The sequence below is a fragment of the Phodopus roborovskii genome, unplaced genomic scaffold, assembly GCF_943737965.1.
Source record: "Phodopus roborovskii unplaced genomic scaffold, PHOROB, whole genome shotgun sequence".
NCBI lineage: Eukaryota > Metazoa > Chordata > Mammalia > Rodentia > Cricetidae > Phodopus > Phodopus roborovskii.
Window position 1 is genome coordinate 32,516,977 of NW_026126540.1, and position 12,754 is coordinate 32,529,730.

General features: G+C 41.2%; 1 protein-coding gene across 2 annotated transcripts in view; it reads right to left on the bottom strand.

The window, feature by feature from the left end:
- Positions 1–12,754, bottom strand: part of Slc22a15 (solute carrier family 22 member 15) — a 139,430-nt gene that overhangs the window by 55,711 nt on the left and 70,965 nt on the right. The window lies entirely within an intron of this gene.

Here is a 12,754-nt window from a genome sequence, read left to right on the forward strand (position 1 = left end):
CTCCGGGAGGAACAGCACCGTGAGCCCAGAACAGCTGCCTGCAGTCACGGTCCCACTAGAAGTACATCAGAAAATCGGTGTGGTATGTGAACACAGCATAGACCTGCTGCATGGCTCAGCTCTGTGGGTACGGTTCCACAGCACAGCACAGCACAGGGCTGAGCACAGACACAGGTCCTATCAGAAAAGCAGAGGGAAACAAGCTTGCCTGCCAGATATAGATCTCTAGTGCATTTGACAATAGGTTAGCAATATTGTGGCTAGGGCCACCAAGTGGGACCCAGTTAATACAAGTTTCCTTGGGGGAAAACATCTTCATTTTTCATGATTCATAAGCAAGGCAATTGAAAATGGAAGCCAGTGCTAACTCAGTTTAGACTGTGAGGACAGGAGAGTTGAGATGTCTCAGCGGATATGTCTGCCACCAAACCCGAAGACCTGAGTTCTAACTCTCCCTACCTCCCAGGACCCACATGGTAAAGGAGAGAGCCATCTGCCTCATGCACCCCTCCACACACACACACAAATAATAGATAAATAAATGTAGTAGATCATGAGGACCAATAACATATTTAATGTCTGTTTAACAAAGTAGTCAACATAGTTTGTGTATTCATACTTTTGGATTGGGGTCCAGTAGTGTGGTGTGCACACAGAGGTCAGAGGGCAAGCTCAGTGTCTGTTCTCAGGTGTCTTCTACCTTTTCCTTGAGACACAGTCTTTTGTTGTCTAGGAAACTTGCCCTATAGGTCAGGAGCTTGCCACAAACTTCCAGGCCTTTCACCATTGCTGAATCACAGGAATGTGCCATTGCAGACAGTTTTTTGTGTTTTTTTTTTTTTTTTTTTTTCACATGAGCTCTGGGGGGGCTGAACTTATGTCCTCATGCTTTCAAGTCAAGAAACTTACTGAGTGAGCCAGCTCAAGGCTTTCAAAAACCTTAAATCAAAACTAATATTCAGTGAGGCATCCTGGGAAGACAATGCCTATCCAGGCTCATGCTGTGTTTTTAATGGTTTATCAAGTAGCTGACTATTTCATGGCAAGAAGGGGAAAGATTAGCCTGACTCAAATCAATCTTACAGGTGCAGATTTGCTCAAGAATGTCAGGGTCACAAACTCTAACTTACTCCTTTATGGATTCAATTTAATCCAGGAAGAGTCAAATCCAGCAGCTCAGGAGAGTAGAAGATGGACAGAACCCACAACAGTGACCTCAGGAGAGTGGACATGAATGAAGCACACAACAGTGACCTCAGGAGAGTGGACATGAATGAAGCCCACAATAGTGACCTCAGGAGAGTGGACATGAATGAAGCCCACAACAGTGACCTCAGGAGAGTGGACATGAATGAAGCCCACAACAGTGAATCTGTAACAGATGTCAAGCCTGCTCTTCAGGTCCAGCAAAGCCTCTATTGTACACAAGGTTCATCAGTAAAGATTATTACATATTTATTTGACCTCCTTAAAATTAATGGCATTGTATCACAAAAACTATACAGAATAAATGGTAAGCAAGGCACGGTAATTCATACCTCATAGCTTAGCACTAGGGAGGCCAAGGCAGGAGGATTGCTTTGAGCTCAAGGCCAGCTTAGGCTGAATGTGAGACCCTTTCCCAACTCCTGCTTCCCTCACCCCCAATACCATACAAACAAACACACAAAAAATGATCCTAGTTGGGGCAGGAGGAAGGGGAAACCTGTGTTTCTATGGATATCCATGCATCCCGTCTATCTATAATTACTAAAATACTGTAATGTACAACACATTTACTTTATGTATTTTAAATTTAATTACATATGTGATCCTGTGATCACTTCAATTATCATTCTTTTTATGAAAAGCCTGACATAAAGGAACTTAGTATTGGATGTGGTACAAGATAGGATCTTAGTGAATATTTATCTTCATGATTCACTTTATTCACTGAAGACAAAGGGTCCTCTTGTAAGGTATGTGGGCATCCTCTCTTCCCTCTGTTGGGTCAGATCATGAGGGTCATTCACCACCGTTTCCAAGATCTGTCTCCGTTCCTCTTGTACGGAGGTCATTTGACCTTTTGTCTAGGTTCAGAGGCAAGGGTTCCCAGGCTCACACATGTATGTGGTCAAGGCTGAATCTAAAATAAACCTGGGCAGTGTAGAAATGGAATAAGGTGAGACTGGTGTGATTTCAGGAGAGATGGCTCAGTCAGTAAGGTACTTGTCCAAGGATGAGGACCTGAGTTTGATTCCCTGAACCCATGTAAAATGCCAGGTGTAGTGTCTCATGCTAGTACTGGGGAGATGGAGAAAGGAGGATCCCTGGGGCTTGCTGGCAAGCCAGTCTAGCCTACTCAGAGAGCTCCAGGCCTCAGGCTGTTCTCTGACCTCCACACTCACATGAACACACACACACACGTAATTTACAAAGATGAAATGCTTAAAAGGAGAGAAGTATGAGAAATGATTCAGTGTGGCCTGGGGCAGGGATATTTCACAAGCCTGTGCCCGTGGGTTTGTGTGTCTGTCTAAGAGCACAAGATCACTATCACACTTTTCTGGATCGTCCTTCTTCAGTGAACTAAGCCCAGAAACCAGTCTGGGGACTCAGTGTTTTAACAGAGAACAGTCATCAGGGCTGTGAAGCTCTTGTTATGGCTTGGATAACACTTTATTTTCATATCAAATCTCTCTGCCTATTTCAAAAAGAAAAAAAAAAAAAAAGAAAGAAAGAAAAAAAGAAAAGAAAAAAAGAGAAAGAAAAAGAGCATTGTATCTCCACTAAAAACTCTTCCTGTGCCCAGCCAGGATGCCACCCCAGTCATGTGAGGCTGAGCTATTTTTAAGTTGCTATCACCAGAGAAAGTGAGAGGACGAGGGAACCATTTCAGGAAGTAGATGGCTTTTCACTCAATTTTTTTTTTTTTTTATATATATACTGTCTGGTAACTGCTGAACTGCTCACCTCAGTTTCTGGGATGTCTGAGTCAAAAGGAAATACCTGGTTGGTGGAATCCACAGTTTTAGCTCTTGGACATTCAAAGGAAAGGCCCCGTCAACCGCTGTATCCATTGTTCACCAACCATGACGAATCTGTCTGACTGCTTACTCAAAGGAGACCAACACGAGGGTGTACATGGAGATAAACATTTCCCACCACAGGTTTATGCAAATATGGTCACTTGATCTTTGGCAAAGAATATGCAAAACCCAGTGAAGAAAAGATATGCAACAGGTGGTATGAGCAATGGACCCACCATAGGAAAGGAAGGCAGACTTCTTTAAAAGACCAATTGGACATGGCTCATAGATCTCACTGAAAAGCATAAAACCTAAAGCTTATAGAAGGAAAGGCGGGGTAAGCCTTGTGACTTCGGGTTAAACAAAGAGTTCTTAGAAGTGACCGTCCAATAGCCCTGTTATAATTCATTGTAAAAGGGACATGACGTCCAACAGGTGTGCATACACAGGAAAGAAGTCTCTGGGGGAAACCAAGTGTAACAGTACCCTGACCTTGGCCTTCTACCCTCTGGGAGTGTGAGAATTACTTCTGTTGTTTAGCCAACCCAGCCTATGGTGTTCTATGACTACCCAAGAAGAGGGGTGCCCCTCTGTGGAAGTATTCACGTGTTTGCCAGAGCTAAGCAAAAGCATCTTAGTGGTCCCACCCTTTCCTTCATCGCTGCCACCAACCAACCCATCACCAGTCGCCCCATTCACAAACCTCAACCTTTCAGTCATCATCTTTGGAGACTTTGTGTCTTACTCTGTTCCCTTAACCCTAGGTAAGACCTCTATCACTGAGCTGTAACTCCATCCCACAAGGAGTTTCTGCTTCTTTCCTCATCCCCACAAGCATCTGAGGGGAACTTTATATTCCCTCTTTGGCAAGTGGCTGTTACCCCTCCCCCAGAAGACTCCTTCCCATTATCTCTCTTCAGAAGACTTAGTAAGTACTCTGCAAATAAGACTTTTGAGACTCACCGTGCTCAGAGTTCCTGATATAGACATCAGCCATAGCACAGGAAGGGCGATTGCATCACCTAGGACTGATATATTGAAGTTCATGTATTAGCAGCATGGTCTCCAGTGTGCTGGTGGTGCTAAGGGGAAGTGTGGGACCCCCAGAGAGGTAGACACTACTGGAAGGTCATTCAGTCTCAGGGACCACTGCCACTGGATGGATTTATGACATTCTCCTGGCATCTTGGGTTGGTTTACAAGAGTAGGTCTTTACAAAAGAACGAGTTTTATGACTGTTATGATGGCATCTGCCATAGAGTCCTCAATCAAAGCATAAGGCCCAAATAAGGGAATGTTATGTTCTTGAAACTCCAGAACTGGAATTTGACAAACTACTTTCTTTAGAAATTATTCAGCTTCAAGTATTTTGTGAGAGTGATTTAAAACGAGCTATTCAAGTATCCCAACACTTTTCCTTGGCAATTAAGGCCCACAAAGGCTACGCTGGAATAGACTGTGTTCTTCCTGGTGGAGATAACACCCTCACAAAGTAGTGCTGGAGGCCTCACCAGATCCTCCTTCCACCACCAAGAGACCACAGTGTTTGTTGTTGTCACACCGTTGAGAAACTCAACTGCCAAGGAAAGCGTGCCTATTCCCACACAGGTTTATCGGAGCATATACTCTACAGCTGATGCTGAGAAAATAAAATTTGCCTGAAGGTCAAGTACCCTTTCAATAAAAGTGATCAAGGCCAACCCATCCACAGAGAAGACAATGGCAGGAAGAACAGAGGGGAATCATGATGCCCAACACCCAGTCAGTCTTCATTATTGAACAGCTTATAAAAATAACCAGGACACAGTATCTAATGACTGATACCAGTTGACTTTAGCTCCTAAACTTACTGTAAAAAAGACACAAAATTTTTCTTGGACCAGGTCTCTGTCTTGGTGCCTAAGCTTCTTGGGGTCATAGGTGAATGGAGTAGACAGGGACAAAGCCCATCCACAGAACTGTAGTATTCTTGCATTATTTTTGTATAACATGTGTTCATATAGCTCTTATGTCTGGAAGGACAACATGATGCTTCAAACCCTAGTCAATGAAGGGTATCAATAACTTCCTATTAACAAATGATGTGTAGGCCATTTTCCTCTTCTCTAATGCATTATCCAGCACAGTAACTTCTCAATGTATTACCCTTACCACTATGGCAACACCCATCAATCATAAACAACTAGTATAATGGTACCCATCAGAAGGAAAAAGGAGGCCCTTATCTCCAATTCGTGTGGTTTTGTTTCAAATAATGACCTGTCTCTTGGTGAATTCTGGTCATATTATAACACTGGATAGTCATTCGCTGACACTGGAGGTCTCCAAGGGTTCTGGGCTCTTGGCATCAAGGACTGCTCAGGTTTTTGTTTCCTCTTTAATGTCCAATTAAGAGCAAGATTACATAAAGCCTTAACTTCCCAGACCAGTCTCTGCCATAGTCATTAAATGAGACTAAAATGGTCACAAATAGGAGACAATGCTAAATGACACAGGGAAACAAAAAGTCCCTCAAAAAGGAAAGCATGAAACAGGATATAACTCAGCCAAACCTGCAGCTCTGTGGTCAGGCTGCTCTATAACTCCTTTTGATTAACTACTTCTAGAAACTTCCACAACCAAAATATCTATTATAACTTCTTCAGGTTAATAGGAATGACCCAGCTAAAGATACACTGAGGCATGGCTGAAATTACTAAGGAGTTATAATAACTTTCCACCATGAGCTAAAGATGTACTAATTCTTCATATATTTTATAATTCAAAGTTAAGGAAAAGCCCAACTATCCTGAAAAGACTATAGCTAAGGTAGACAAAATACATAAATAACACTGCTGACTGTACTCACAGGTCCACAGTACCAGCTCCTGGTAAGTAGGTTTCACATTTTCCCCCTTTAAAGCCTTAAGTTAAGTCTCTTAGGGCAATAGAGGTCATCTGTGTGTAGCTGGGGGACATCGCAGACACTCTCTACTGAACATGGTGGCACACAGCAATGATGTCAATATGTAAGACAGAAAAGGTCTGCTCAAGGCTGAGACACTCAGCCACAGGCAGAGTGACAGTAAGTAAAAATGCAAATTTGCTGGGAAATTAACTAGGAAGTCACTGAAGAAGAAGAATCGACATTAGTCATGAGAGGTAGGAAATGGGTGGGACATTTTAGAAAAAAAGATGCTACAGATAAAAGCAGGTTGAAACACAACAGCCAGTGACATCAGGGGGACTGACAAGCTCCTTCAAAGTTCCCAGACTCAGACAAACATCAAAGCAGGTTGAAACACAACAGCCAGTGACATCAGGGGGACCGCAAAGACCTTCAAAGTTCCCAGACCCAGACAAACATCACCTGTTTCCTTTCTTCTGTGCTTCTTAGATTTTACATAGATACATCAAATTATATATGAGCACATGGAATGGCAATAGGAGCAAAACTGTCTAGGGGACAAAAAGGACTGATGAGGGGGCTGATGGATATGGGGAAGGGGCTACGCTCAAAGTACAGTATATACCTGTATAGAAATGTCCTTATCCAAGCTACTACCATGTACAAGGAATATATATTATTAAAACATAATGAAAAATGGATAAACATCGACAGAATGCATTTTTTTAAAAGTAGGAAACTTAAAGACTTTTTGGCAATCTGAGGGATTATTCAAGAAAAATAGCCCACTCTGGGTGAGGAGAATGAGTTCTGTTTTGTTTTTTGTTTATTCATTAATTTCATTCATATTTCATTATTCAGCCCTTCTGTAACATTGCAATCTTGGTGGGCCCCAGGGGAAACAAAGGGGATTTTAGTTTCTTCACAGTGTCATCTGTCAGAACCTCCTTGCTGCACCATTCCCACGCTCCCAGGCCTGGCTGCTGCCACTCAGCTCCTCCCGCAGCAGCATTGCCTTGCCTGATGAGTTATTCCAGAACCAAGCCATCCCACACCATCTCCACATTCCTTAGGCCTGGATATGCAGCCTTGCCTGAGAGTGTAGATCTTACCCCTATTAAAATTTATTTTTGCAGTAGATGGAGAACATCACAGAAATCCACAACTGGTCAAAAATGCAGACAACAATTGTCAATGGGGTAGACAGGCATCTCCAACCCAATCCCTATACCTAAGGCTCAGGGAGCATTGCAGAAGAGGGTGTGAGAATTGTAAGAGCAAGAAGACCTGGATGACTGCTGTGAGACAGTGTCTTCTGGGCATGACAGAGAAGCTGTGCCATGAAATCTGAACAATATGGTCACCTAAACAAGACCAAATGACAACACCAACTGGCATGCCAGTGTGTGTGTGTGTGTGTGTGTGTGTGTGCGTGCGTGTGTGTGTGTGTGTGTGTGTGTGTGTGTGTGTGTGTGTGTAATCTCATAAGGCCCCATCCCTAGATGAAGAGCTACAGACAACCAATGCCTGATGAAAGAAAGAGACTCAATCTTCTCTAAGGTCAAGGCAATGATAGATTACATCATCCGCAGTGATCACCCTAAACACATGCATATGAATGACTCTAACAGGATTCCGCAGGATGTATGTCTGTAGGAATGCTCACGTGCATGCGTGTGCCCCCCCACTTCTTCACATGTACATGTATGTAACAATAATAACTGAAGATGAGGTCATGAGTTGGAGATTGAGTAGGGGTACATGAGGGGAAGGGGGAGGGGTGAAATACGTATGAATTTCTCAAAAAATAATTAAAAACAAATAAACCCCCAAACCAACCAAACAAAAAAGTGTCATAGACTTGTCATTATTTGATGCCCCCCAAAAGCTTCTTCTTGAGGGGATTTTTCTAAACAAATTACAAGCAATTTTTTAATTTCATAGCAGCCCAAACAAATGGACAATAAGTCAGATGACACATTAACAAGGAACTCAAATGAAAAGGTTAGAGAGTGGAATGTCCACAAAGACTCTAGTGAACAGCTACCTATTTCTGAACTTAAGAGACCATGCCTGTTTGAGTCAAACCCAGGTCCAAGACTGTAGAGATCCAAGGAGGCCCCAAGCACTCAGTTCTGTTGAACAGGGGCTCTAACACTGGCAGGAGTCAGAACTGTCAGCATCCTAGATGCTCTTAAAAGACATGCGCCAAACCACAGCAGAGTTTCTTGGGGAATTTACTGATTCCTATTGATATAGAGAAGCTGTCCAATTATTGTTAATGGATAAACAGGCTGGCTGCACAAACATAGACATCAGTGGTCATACACAGGAAAGAACAATTTTATAGGATTAGTTCAGAAAAGTCACTAAACAATCAAGAAACAATCTTCATAGCAAACAACAACAAAAACAAACAATGGAAAAGAGGAATTTGATTTCTAGAATCTCCAAGTTACATTTCTCAACCAAAAATTATGAGAGGTTCATAAGAAAGAGTAATCAGTATAAATTGTTCCCAGATGCCCAGACACTGGATTTATTAAGCCCAGACTTCAAATCTCTTAAAGATATCAAAGAGCTAAGGCAAACCATAAGCTAAGACTTAAAGGAAAATATGAGAACAATGCCTAACAAAATACCAATGATCATTAAAGAGACAGAATTTCTGAAAAGGAACCAAATAGAGATCCTGGTATTAAACTGTGTAAGTAAAATACAAACTTCACTAAAAGCATCATCATTAGATCCAAACAAGACACAAAAAGGAACAGACAAGTTTAGAATAAGTCAATGAGATTATTCAGTCTGGCTAATGGGGGAAAATATAAACAAAGGTCAACACACACACACACAGTACACACACATACATCTGGACAACGCACTCTTAGACACAAAGTAAAATAAATCTCTAATTTTTCTCATTAACAGAACCTCACATATCTGTGACTCAATCAAGCTTGTAAACACATTCATACTGGAATCTAGAAGAAAACAGGGCCATAAATACTTAAAAAATTCTTCTATTTGATCAAAAACAATGTATAAGAAACTCATTGGACTCCAAGTAGAAAACACTCAGAGACACTCACACTCAGCCACAGATAAAACTGTTGAAATGCAAAGAGAATCTTAAAAATCTTAAAAGAGGTGACTCATCATGTCTCTTGCAAAGAGCACTCAATAAAATCAACACCTTTAATTAGAGGCCATGAAGGGAGAGGCAATGGGACTCACACACACAAAGTGCTGAAAAGGAGTGAGTTACAAAATTGACAGTCATCTAAGATGACAAAAAGAGAGGTGTCAAATGCTGTAAGAAAATGCTAGAAGTATTGTATGTCAACAAATTAGATAACCTAGATAAAACAGACTTCCAGTTCAGGATATCAACATCTGAAGGGACAAGTAGAGACCACCTCACTGGTCCAACTTCCCAGAAAGCCTTGGGGTCAGAGGCTACCACAGAGGAAGTCCACCGCCACCAAACAGGCCACCAGTCATTCACAGGGTCTTCCTTTAAAAAGACAGAAAGGAGATGAGGTGGTGGTACATAGCACTGGGGAGGCTGAGGCTCACAAGTGGATCTCTGTGAGTTCGAGGCCAGCCTGCTCTATATAGCAACTTGTAGGACAGTCAGGACTACGAAGAGAGACCATGCCTCACAAAACAAAACAACAAGAAAGGAACATTTTTCACTGTATTTTCTGAGATAAGTATTAATCTGATTCCAAAGCCAAATAAAAGTCACAAGCAAGATAAATAAGAATAACACATCGTGAAACTCCTATATGCCAGTTTCTCTTATGATTATGGATTTTAAAACCCTTGAAATAACCGGGTGTGGTGGAGTACACCTTTAATCCCAGCACTAGGGAGGTAGAAGCAGGCAGATCTCTGAGTTCTAGGCCAGACTGGTCTCTAGAGTGAGTTCCAGGACAGCCAGGGCTGTTATACAGAGAAACCCTGTCTAAAAAAAAAAAAAAAAAAAAAAAAAAAAAAAACAAAATAAAACAAAAAAAATCCCTAAAATAGGAACAAACCCAATCCAGTAACAATATATAGCATAGTCCATATATCCTATTCAAACGGGATTTAGTTCAGGAGCCCAAGCTTGCTCCAATGTGAAAAATACACCAATATAACACAACACACTAGAATAACAGTGAATAAAACCTACACAATCATCTCAGTAAACACAGAAAAGGAATTTGACAAAGGTGTAACATCTAACAAACAGGTTGTACATTCCTGTAATCTCAGCACTCAGTAGTCTGAGACAAGAGGATCAGAAGTTTGAAACTAGTTTGGGATATATATATAACTCAAGTTCTAGGTTAGCCTGGGATGTATATTGAGACTGTGTCTCAATAACTAATTATATAAGTCAATAAACAACTAAAGCAGCAGCAACAACAACAAAAGACACACACACACACACACACATACACACACACATATATAAAGCCAGGCTTAGTGGTTCATACCTTTAATCTCAGCATTTGAGAGGCAGAGACAGGCAGATCACTGTGAGGTCAAAGACAACCTGATCTACATAATTAGTTCCAGGACAGACAGAAAGCTACACAGTGAGACCTCATTTCAAAAAAACAAAACAAAAACAAAACAAAAAACCCAACCAAACAAATAAAAACAAATGATGGTGACTATTAAAAAAGCCAGCTAAGAGTTTGTTAATGAAAAGCTGGAACCTCTGGCCTATGATCAGGGACAGGACTGGCATGTCCACTTTCACCACTTCTACTACAAACTATTCTCTAGTCTACCATGGTAACTAGGTCATTCGTCTGTCTGTCCATGGTAACTAGACAAGTTAGCAAATGAATGACACCTGGATTGTGAAGGAAGGGCAACACTATTTTTACTTCCATTATCTGACATATAGACAATCTTAAGGAATCTACACACATACACACACACACACACACACACACACACAAAAAAAAAAAAAAAAAAAAAAAAAAAACCCTATTAGTTTCAATAAACACATCCAGCAGCTGAATTGATGGATATAACTATCAAAAGAAAGCAAGTTTTGTTAGTGTATACTAACAATGAGCAATCTGAAGATGAAATTAAGGAAACAATTCCATTTGTAATAGTATCCAGGGGAATAAAATAGAACAGATTTAATTACAAAATATTACTGGCAGAAATTAAAACATAAATAAATGCAAACGTATCCTATGTTTATGGACTGTAAAATTCGCTTTATATTGTTATCCACATACATACATATATTCATACATATGTATGTTAGGAGTAGTTTTTCCTGCTGGCCAGTATGGTCCCATCTCCACGCCAGCCCCAAATAACACACACAGACTCTGTATTAGATATAAAGCTATTGGCCAGATTCTTGTTTCTTATCGGCTTGCTCTGTCTTAATTATTAACCCATTTCTATTAATCTAAGTATTTCCACGTGGTCTTATCTTACCAGAGAAAGGGGCTGGCATTCTGCTCTCTCCATCTTGAATCTCCTCCCTACTCCTTCCAAAATACTCCTTGTCTTTTAATCCCTCCTACCTTGCTTTCCTATTGGCCAACAGTGCTTTATTCATTAACCAGTAAGAGAAACATATTTACAGAATGACATCTCCCATCATATGTATATATGAATTGTACTCATATATGTATTATATTGTCGTGTGTGTGTGTGTGTGTGTGTGTGTGTGTGTGTGTGTGTGTGTGATAAGAAACAAGTAACTGGCCAATAGCATTATACCAAATACAGAGTCTCAGTGTGGTAATTGGGACTGGCGTGGCGGTGGGACCAAGTCAGCGGCGGGGGAAAAACTACTGGTAACAAATAACAATACTCCCCACACAGTGTTTTTTAAAGTTGGATGGCAAAATTATCAACATGTGTGTCTAGAAAGAAATTAATCTTATGGTAGGGAAAAAAATCAAAAGAATAGAGACATAAAGGAGAGAGGCCAGAGGTTTATGATTAAAAGGACAATCTATGTAGGCATTAGAATCTTTCTTTTCTTGCCCCCCGGGGCCACCTGGAATGACCAATGGAAAATATGTACAGTTTGTTTTTTATTCAACCAAGGGGTGATGTCACCAAATGCCTGAGCACCTTCCCCATCATCTTCTGCCAGAGATATCGATAAGACAGGGAGGGAGCCAGTGGGGCACTCACTCTTCTCCACACACAGTTGTGGCAGTTTCTCAGAAGCAACAGCTAAAGGGGAAGAAGCCAGACAGCAATCATAGTTTGTTAAGACTCTGACATTGCTCACCAAACCCTGGCAAGACAGCCAGACCAAATAAGAAAGTAAACTTGGCACACTGCACTTGGTTCCAATGCTTCTCCAAGCCCAAAGGCAACAAATGGCCCTGTGGAAACAGTCCCCTCAAGTCTTAGAGAGCCGGCTTGGGCAAGAACATTTTTATTAGCTGCCTCCCTGAGTTAAATAGCAGGGAGTAAAATTCTAAACCTCAGGTAAGGCAAGCATTTGGAAAGCATTAGAACCAAACCTGTCTTTTTACAATTATAGATGAGTGGAAACTTAATGTATGACTTGAAACATTGAGGACAAACTTTACTCAAGAGGTAAAATAGACTCCTTTTGTGTATGGGGGTGGGTGTTTGCAGGGTGGCTCCCACAATGTCCTTAAGGAAAGTAAGGGTCTTAGCTCTCACCTTCCAGAGCTGACTCAGTGACTTTGCTAAGTAAACTGCTTGAAAACTAAAGACAATCAGTAAACCCCACCCCCCACTCCTGTCACCACACGGAAAGAAAGAAGTGCGCATGAGGGTGTGTCCAAAGAATTTTCTCTATGGATATTTAGGAGCTTCTAATTTGTACAGCATATGTAATGAAGAA